Raw genomic sequence first — 9301 nt, forward strand, 5'->3', positions numbered from 1 at the left:
ACCTGTGGTTTCGCTCTCTTCCTTCAATCTTCCCGTTTCCACTTCACGGAGAAGAAACCCCACCATCTTTCCCTCGGTCTTACCAAGTCCTTCATGATCCAGCCTCCGCCTTCCTGTCCAGCCACCTCACCCCAGAAGCTGTGGCCCTGTGCTCTCCTTTCTCAGCCCTTAATTCACCATATTGGCTTTCCCCTCGGGGCTTTTGTGCCAAGTCTTCCCTCAGGAAGGAAGGAGGGAAGATTGATCGCGCACCTGACCTGTGCTAGGCTGGCAAAGCTGAGCAAAGGCTAGGCTGGCTCCTTGACATCCAAGTCTCCCGTCATAGGTCACCTCCTTGGTGGCCTTCCTTGACCGCCAGAGCTGAAGGAGCCCTGAGTGGGTCTCTAGCACGTGACTCTGCTTTAAATCTCTGCACAGCCCTGGTATTTGTGTACTGTCTCTGCTAATAAGCCAGCTTCTTCATGAGGGGGCTTGTCCACGGTCCCCACTGCTCTGTAGCTGAGCCTGGCACCCACGGGCACCCAGGCAGATGCACGCACACGAGCACCGTCTGGGCACACAGACACAGTCAGGAGGAGTGACACACAAGCACAGACATGAATATGCATGTGGGACACACACAGGCGCCTGGCTTCTGGGTCACAGAGGGGAGCCTGAGGTCAGAGGACCTAGGTCTCCTTATGCCTCCTCGGATCCCCTGGGTGTCTCTGGCCGGTCTCTTGTGACTGGCTCGCCTCCCTCACGGAATCTGGCCTCTTTTCTCTGCGTCTTGTTCTCTAGCTCTTTCTTCCCTGCGACTCCAGCCCCCTCTCTAGCTCTCTCTCATCTCGTCTCTGTTTCTGACTCTCCTGTTTCCTTCTATTTTTAGATCTGTGTCTCTAACTCTGCGTGTGTGTGTGCGTGTGTCTGAGAAAGAGACTCTGTGTGTGTGTGTGTGTGTGTGTGTGTGTGTGTGGTCTGTTTCTCACATTTTCTGCATCTTTCTGTCCTTATCTCCTGCCTCTCTTTGTCTCCGAGCTTCCGTGTTCTCCACTTCTCTTCACCCTGTCTCTCCTCTCTTTCGCTCTGTCTCTCTCTGCCTGTGTCTCTGTTTCTGGCTCTGTATCTCTGACTCTCTGACTCTCCCATCCTCCCTGCCTCCCTCTCCTTGCCACCACATCTCCACAGCTATCTGCACCCCTGCAGCAGGGGGACCCATCTTTCACTTCCAGTGGCAGCTTTATGGTCCCAACCAGCGGGCAGGTGCTTCCCCCTGCTGATGCCTGCTCCCCTGCAGGGCCATGGCGAGCTCCACTCTGACACCCCCAGCCCTGGCAGCTTTGTCCTGGCAGCATTCTTAGATGCCCAACAAGGGTGTCTTAGTTCAGCAGCACATGGCACCAGGCGCCTGTTCGGCTTGGCCACCCTGGAGCTTCTGGAAAGGTAAGCCCAGACTCTGATGGGCATCACTGTGGACGTGGCAAGGACCAGGCAGGTAGACACTGGGGGAGGAAGGGGGAACACTCCACGCACCCTGGGCCCCAGCTTGGTGGTCGCTGGGCTCTGCCCACCTGTTCCGAAGGAACTGTGGAGAGGTGACAAGCACAAGAGCCCTGGATTCCAATCCAACCTCTACCCACCCTGCCAACTATACCCTGAAGTAAACCGTAGGATCCCGTGTTAACCCACCTGATGTGGTCAAGCACCTAAAACCACCTTGCCTGATTCTGCTACCTCAGTAGTTCTCAGATGGGGCAATTTTACTCCCCAAGACACATTCACCCATGTCTGGGGACATTGGTTATTGCAATGTGAGGAGGGGGCTACTTCCTAGCCTCTAGAGGCTGGAGGTCAGGGGTGATGCTAGACATTCCGCAATGCACAAGGAGAGTGGCCCACCACACAGAATTATCAGGTCTGAAATGCTCTCCCCCGGGGGAAGACTCCGCTCCTCAGAATTCCCACGCTCTCTGACTTCCTTTAAACTCTTAATCCTGCTCTGACCAGGGGTGGGGACGGTTAGAAGACACCAGGGTTTGATCCCACCTCTGCCTGTAATAACGCAGCTAACATTTATTGAGTCCTTTTGAAGTGCTGGCCGGCACCATGCGCGGAGAAACTCATTTCTCACAGCAGCGGCAGGAGGCCCGGGCAGTGTTATGATCCCCATTCTAAGCCTGAGGAGGCAGGCAGAGAGAACGTGAGCAATCAGCACAAGGTTACACTGCCGGCAAGGTGGTGTTGGAGGTGAAATGGTCATCTGGGGACAGACCCACAGGGCAGAGTCCTCTCTGGGAAGGAGCCCACACCAAAGGGTCCTGGACTAGTCCCTTTCCCTCTTTGAGCCACCATTTTTTTAATCTGTCAAATGGGAGCTACTCACTGAACCCAGCCAACAACTCTAGGAGGTGAGGCACTGCTATCACCTCCACTTTACAGGACAGAAAAGCTAGGATTCATGATTGAAGTCTCAAGGTCATGGGGTTGGGCAGTGGTAGAACAGAGATTTGAACTCAGCTTTGCCTGACTCCAGGGTCCATGACCTTAGTCAGGTCACCTGCAGCCCTACCCCCACCACCCACCCATCCCCCCTCCCCCAACCAGCCCCCCTCCTTCCCCAGGTGCAAGAGCAGAAGTTCTGGAGCTTGGAGAACTTATTAAACATAGATTGTCAGGCCCCACCCCCTGATTCAGTCGAGTTTGCTTTTCAAATAAGTTCCCAGGTGATGCTGGGGCCACTGGCCTAGGGACCACAGTTGAGAACCCCTGCCGTGGAGCAGAATGTTAGATTGCCTGTGCCTGGGTTCAAATCCTGGTTCTATAACTTGGTAGTATCACATAACCTCTTCCCTAGAAAGGCAGAAATAACGGCCATTATTTGTCACCTAGGGTTGGCGGAGAGGATTAAAGGAGAGAATGGCAAAGGGAAGGGCCCTCTCAGGGTGCTGGCACCTAGTAAATATGCCGTAAATGCTCGCCAGTGTAACAGTCCCCTTCCCAGACAGACTGGAAGCTCCCAGGAGGTGAAGGACTAAGCAGAGGACTAAAACTTGCTTTTCTCCTGTCTACCAGCCACCTCCCCAGGCCTGCACAGAGCAGGACACAGAGACGACATCTCATAACAAACAAGGAGGGACAGTGGAACAGTGTAGCCCACATCTGCCAAGGCATCCCAAGGGTCCTTTGCCCCATAGCACAGGGGTGAGGGTGGAGCCCAGGCAGCACTAAGGATCCGCAGAGAGACCTGGCCCCCAGCCTTCCTCCAGGCTGGGCCCCATCCCCAGTAACCCCTCTGGCAGCAAGAGTTGGCCTCCCAAGGTCCTGGTGCTGTAGTTTGTATACTCTTACCGAAGCATCCTTTTGGCTGCCGACCAACTCACAGTCCTGTTGTGCTGTGTGACCTTTAGCCAATCCCTAGGCCTCTCTGGGTCTTATTTTCTTCACCTGAAAGTCAAACAAGAACTCAACATAGTAGTTAAGGGTCAGGGCTCCAGCTCTAGAATAATTGGGTTCAAACCCTACTCCTGACACTTATTGTGTGACTTTTGGCAGCTCCCTTCACCTCTTGGAGTGGCTTCAGATTCCTTCTTGGTAAATGGAATTGACCACAGCTCACAAAGATGCTGTGAGGGTTACCTGAGATGACACATATCGAGTGCTGAGCACAGTTCCCAGAATTCAGTAGACGCCAGCTATTCCATACCTACACATAATGCTGCGAGAGTGCCACCTTTCAACCACAACAAACACAATCTGCTGGCTGCCTTCCCTCCCCATCAGCCCCTCCCATGTTAGGTTTTGAGACTATCTTCACTTTGCCTTCTTCCCAGTAGGGGCTGGGGAAAGCAACTGGGAACTGTCTCCCAGGAGGAGCAGAGCTGAGCAGAAACTGGAGGGGGGGGGGTAATAATCAATTATCAAATTATCGACTTTTTTTTTTCAAGATGCATCCACAGCATATGGAAGTTCCCAGGCCAGGGGTCGAATCAGGGCTGCAGCTGCCAGCCTACACCACAGCACAGCAACGCCAGATCTGAGCTGAGTCTGCAACCTATACCGCAGCTCACAGCAACACAGGATCCTTAAGCCACTAAGTGGGGCCCGGGATCAAACCCACATCTTCATGGATACTAGTCAGGTTCGTTACCACTGAGAACTCCCAATTATCAACCTTTGATTTGTTTTAGCGACTTTGTGCCCTGCTAGACTGTAAGCCATAGAAAGAGCTGCTTTTGCTACCCTTTCATCCCTAGAGCCTATGACAAGAGACGAGGCACTTTATAAATGCTTGTTGCGGGAATGGAAGAGGGGCACAGCTCCTTCCAAGGACAAAATGCCTTCTGTGGAAGGCAAGCTAAGGAGTCTCCTGGGTGAGACATGGTGAGGAGAGGAGCACCCAGGGACTCCCAGATTCTGTCTTTGCATGCAAGAGCCTCAGACAGTTGGTCTCATAAATTCTTTGAATCCTGGAATCTCTGGGTGGAGAGAAACTTTGGCTGCTGCCCAGCCCCACCTCCTCCCAATAGTGCCCAGGGCTGGGCTGCAGAGGCCTGACGACCTAGCTAGGAAGGAAGGCTGAGGGAGTGGGTAAGGCAAGGGAAAATTCAGGGTGAAAAGCCAACTTGTTCATCAAGGCAGAGGACAAAATCTAAGCTCAGAGACGGTTTGATGCTGGCTCTGCTGTTTCCTGGCTTTGTTCTCTCAGGCAAATTCTTTTACCTCTCTGAGCCCTTAGTTTCCATTCCAAATGGGGTAATAATGATAACACCTAACCACATGGAACTGTCGGGAGGATTAAATGAGATAATGCATGAAACTAAGCCAAGCCCATAGTAAACGCTCAAAAACGTCCATTATTAACATTATTATTTTGGGGGAGGGCTACTAATTCACCAGGGACTCTTTTCATTTTTTTTCTTTTTTCGCAGCCGCACCCACAGCATATGGAAGTTCCTAGACTAGGGGCTGAATTGGAGCTGCAGCTGCCAGCCTACGCCACAGCCACAGCAACACCAGATTGGAATCGCATCTTCAACCTACACTGCAGCTTTTGGCAACGCCAGATCCTTAACCCACTGAGCAAGGCCAGGGATTGAACATGCATTCTTATGTATACCAGTCAGTTCTTAACCTGCCAAGCCACAAAGGGAACTCCTCACCAGGGACTCTTGCCCAGCACCTCACACCCATGTTCATCTCTGACAGTCCTCCACCTCCTTCCTATTTACAATATAGCTGATTTCCTGTAGCTTTGAAAGGTCAATGATATTTCCAACAGATATCAGACATGTTTTTCCCCATGAAGTGGCATAAATAACAAATAATATGTAAAGAAATAAAAGCAACTGGATCATTCAGAAAAGACTTGACACTGGTGTTTGGAAGAATGAGAAGAGGTGGTTGGAAGGTGGGAAGAAAGAGCCTGGGACTGGGGGACCTGGTTTCAGGCTCGGGGTCAGGGTCAGCATCAGCTTTAATGCACTGCTTGGCTTTAGGAGGACCCCTGCCCTTTGCTGACACTAAAAAAGCTGATCGTAAGGACTCTTGAGCCCCTTCCATTCCCCAGGGCAGAGGCTCTTAAACCCGTAATGACCCAAACATGCCCCCTCCTCAGAAAGGGGAACAGGTGAGACAGACCCATGCCAAGCCAGGATGCCCCCCATTTCCCCCACTTTGGCCCAGGTGTTCTACATTCACCCAAGCGCCCCTGTGACCAGGCCCCAACCAGCTTAGCTGAGCCCTTCCAGGCAGAGAGCTAAGCACACCACACCCATTAATCCTCCTCGGTACATCCAGAAAAGGAGAAAAATAGGTGCCAGAGATGATAACTAACTTGCTGAGCAGGACTGAACCCATATTTAACACCCAACATGTCACTGCTGTTTTTTATTTTTATTTTTTAAATGTTTTCTTTTTACTGCCGCACCTGCAGCATGTGGAAGTTCCCAGGCTAGGGGTCGAATAGGAGCTGCAGCTGCAGGCCTATGCCACAGCCATAGCAACACCAAATCTGAGTCGCATCTGGGACCCATGCTGCAGCTTGCGGTAACACCCAATCCTTAACCCACTGAGCAAGGCCAGGGACTGAACTCACATCCTCACAGATGCTATGTCATGTTCTTAACCCACTGAACCACAATGAGAACTCCATTGCTTCTTTTTAAAAAAAATTTTAATGGAGTTCCTGTCTTGGTGCAGCAGAAACGAATCCGACTAGGAACCATGAGGTTGTGGGTTCAATCCCTGGCCTCGCTCAGTGGGTTAAGGATCTGGCATTGCCGTGAGCTGTGGTGTAGTTCACAGATATGGCTCGGATCTGGCATTGCTGTGGCTCTGGCGTAGGCTGGCAGCAACAGCTCTGATTAGACCCCTAGCCTGGGAACCTCCATATGCCATGGATGCAGCCCTAAAAAGACAAAAAGACCCCCCAAAAATGAAATGAAATAAAAATAAAAAAGAATTTTAGGAATTCCTGCTGTGGTGCAGTAGGTTAAGAGTCCAACTGCAGTGGCTGGGTCCTGGTTTGATCCCTGGCCTGACACAGTGGTTGCCCCAGCTGTGGTGTAGGTCGATCCCTAGTCTGAGAACTTCCACATGCCATGGGTAGCAGCCAAAGAAAAGAGAAAAATCAAAAAAGAATTTTATTCATCAGGACAATCCTATCATTACTCCCATTTTACAGGTGAACAGTTGTCTTCCTCAACTTGAGCACTTCACAGTAAGGAAACAGACCCTAAGAAGTGGCTTGCTAAGAATCAGAGCTGTGATTTGAATCCAGGGTTGTTACAGCGCAATCTGCTGTGTCATAATAGGCCTCTTCCTCTCTCTGGAACTGTTTTCTGTTGGGGGTGCTAACTCCGAAACCTCTAAGATCTAAATTAGGGAGTTTTCCTGCTCTGAGCCCAGGTCCCCACCCAGAAGCCTAGAACATCTCCATGGGCCTGGGTGGGAGAAGAAGGGCAGGTGTAGCAGTGACCGTCCCGCCCGCGGGCGGGGGATTGGGGGGGGGCTGCCGCCAGACGCACAAAAACAACGAAATAAATCAGGACCAGAACCTCCTAATCCTTCCCGGCTGTGACGGCTACCGCTCACCCGGCCTGGGCCGCCATCGCCTGGACTGCTCCCCGGGCCTGGGAGGGGGGACAAGGCACCGCCAAGAGCGCAGAGTCCCGCCAACAGGATCGGAGCGATGCCCGGCCGGGCGTCAAGGCGTCCTCGGCTCCCGAGATGGGGGGTAGCGGGGGAGGCCCTCCCGCCAGGGTGACTCAGGCCTCCCAGACCCCCTCCGGGATAGGCAGGTTCCCGCGCCTCGGTCTATTTTTAGAGACTGCTCCAGGCCTGAGCGCAGAGGGGAAGAAACGCCGGCCTCGTGGCGGTGCAGGCGTCTGACCCGCTCCTCCTGTTCGGGGCTTGAGCCCCAGAACCTCCAGCTGTCTATCCAGAAAAGAACGGACACCCTTGGGATCGCGGGGGGCGGGGGGGTGGGGTGGAGGTGCAGGCCCAATAAATGCATTCCCTCCCCATCCCCCACGCCCGCCTTCCTCCTCCCGCTCCTCAAAGCCTGGCAGTTCCAGGGAGCTGGGCGCGGCCTCCCGAGAAAAGACCTTTGTTAAGTGGGGCCTGGAGCCTTCCGACGGTCGGTCTGTCTGGCTATTGGACTGAGGGCCAGAGCGGGCGGGGCTCCCGGGCGACCGCAGCGGCTGGGGCGGAGGGTGGAGCGGCTGGAGGGCTGTGCGGAGGGTGAGGGGAGGATGCGACCGGGTTCGGGAAATCCCCACCCCACCCCCATCGGCCACGCCCCTAGCTCGCCTTGGGCCACACCCACCACCCGGGGGCCTTTCCCTGACTCCACCCTAGGCCCCGCCTCCTATCTGGCTCCGCCCAGAGCCAACCTTGTATCCTGGCCCCAGGGTCCAGAGAGGCCTGGATCCCTGGCCTCTAACAGCCTGGGACTGGTGCTGGCCCCCTCTTCTGGCGGCCGGGACAGAAGCGAGGGGAACGGGAGCCTCCTCCTCCAGCGCGGGGTCGGGGAAGAGAGCGTCAGGGAGTAACAATGGCGCCATTGACGGGGAGGCCTCTAAAGCTGAGGACGTATCTGTCTGTGGAAGCCAGGCTGTCTTGGAGGCTGAAGCGGTGGAGGCAGCCCCGAGTATGCAAGCACCCCTGTATACGCGGGCACAAAGCCGGGCACGGGGGCACTTGGGGCAGAGGTCTTTGGCCTGTTGCCCCTACTGCTGGGTGCCCTAGAGACTGAGGGCACATTCCTGGGGAGTGGGGGCAACTGCTGGCCCCCAATACATGCGCCCTTCTGGCGACTTCAGCGATGCGGGGTTTGGAGAGGCGCAAGTGGAGGCCCATCCCACCGGGGGTTGAGGGGCAGAGGATGGGAGGCGGACTGGTCTCCCAGCACCAGTCCTCCATCTAGTGGGAAGTTTGGGAATCGCGGGATGCAGAGATGGGGTGGGGGGTGGCGTCCATTGTACCCCTAATTCTTCCTTCCTCTCCCTGGATGTTCTTCCTTCCTGGCACCCTCACACAACCATCCTGCTCTGCTCCATTTCAGGGATTCGCCCCCTCCCATAGTCATTTGAAGATCTTCCCCCCAAGTCCCGTCTCTTCTTCCTCATTATCTATGGATATTAGCTTCTGCCCATCACCACCACTGCCAAGGGTCCAGGAAGCCTCTCTCCTTTGCCTGGATTTCTGCAACTCCTGCCAACTGCTTTCCCTGCCTTCAATTTTACCCTCTCTCTATCCACTTTTCTACTACTAGCAAACCAAGTGTTTCTAAACCAGAGATCTGCTTGTGTCACTTCCTGACTCAAAGCTTTCAGTGGCGGGAGTTCCCAATCATGGCTCAGCGGTCATGAACCCAACTAGTGTCCATGAGGATGCAAGTCCTATCCCTGGCCTCGCTCAATGGGTTAAGGATCCGGCGTTCCTGTGGCTGTGACGTAGGCCGGCAGCTACAGCTCTGGTAACACCCCTAGCCTGGGAACTTTCATATGTCTCGGGCGTGGCCCTAAAAAAGACAAAAAAAAAAAAAAAAAAAAAAAAAAAAAAAAAGCTTCCAGTGGCTTCCCCTGGTCAAAATGAACTCTAAACCTTGGCTTGGGACTCAGGAGGCTCTTTATCACCCAGCCCCACCTCCTCAGTCCTAGCTATTCTCACAGGGCAATGTTCAGTCCCTCAAACACCCGTTGGCTCTAGCCTTCATACCGGCCATTCCCTTTTCCTTGCTGTCTTCAGGACTCCATCTGGCTGCTCTCCTTCTTGGGCAGGAGTCAGGAACCCCTTCTCTGAGCTCCCGCAGGACCCAGTG

The 9301-nt window shown here is 54.0% G+C and overlaps 1 protein-coding gene across 2 annotated transcripts in view; it reads right to left on the bottom strand.

Annotated features, from left to right (window-relative positions):
* COL16A1 (collagen type XVI alpha 1 chain) overlaps positions 1–7713 on the bottom strand; it is a 65921-nt gene extending 58208 nt beyond the window's left edge. Inside the window, exons 1-2 of one of the 2 annotated variants that reach the window (XM_021095778.1) lie at positions 7584–7712; positions 3328–3423 (exon numbers count right to left, since the gene is read on the bottom strand). The gene's annotated coding sequence lies outside the window, so the exon portion shown is untranslated. Of the gene's footprint in view, positions 1–3327; positions 3424–7583 lie in introns of both variants that reach the window. The other variant, XM_021095776.1, reaches the window with a different exon arrangement.

The sequence above is a fragment of the Sus scrofa genome, chromosome 6 (assembly GCF_000003025.6).
Source record: "Sus scrofa isolate TJ Tabasco breed Duroc chromosome 6, Sscrofa11.1, whole genome shotgun sequence".
Classification (NCBI taxonomy): Eukaryota; Metazoa; Chordata; class Mammalia; order Artiodactyla; family Suidae; genus Sus; species Sus scrofa.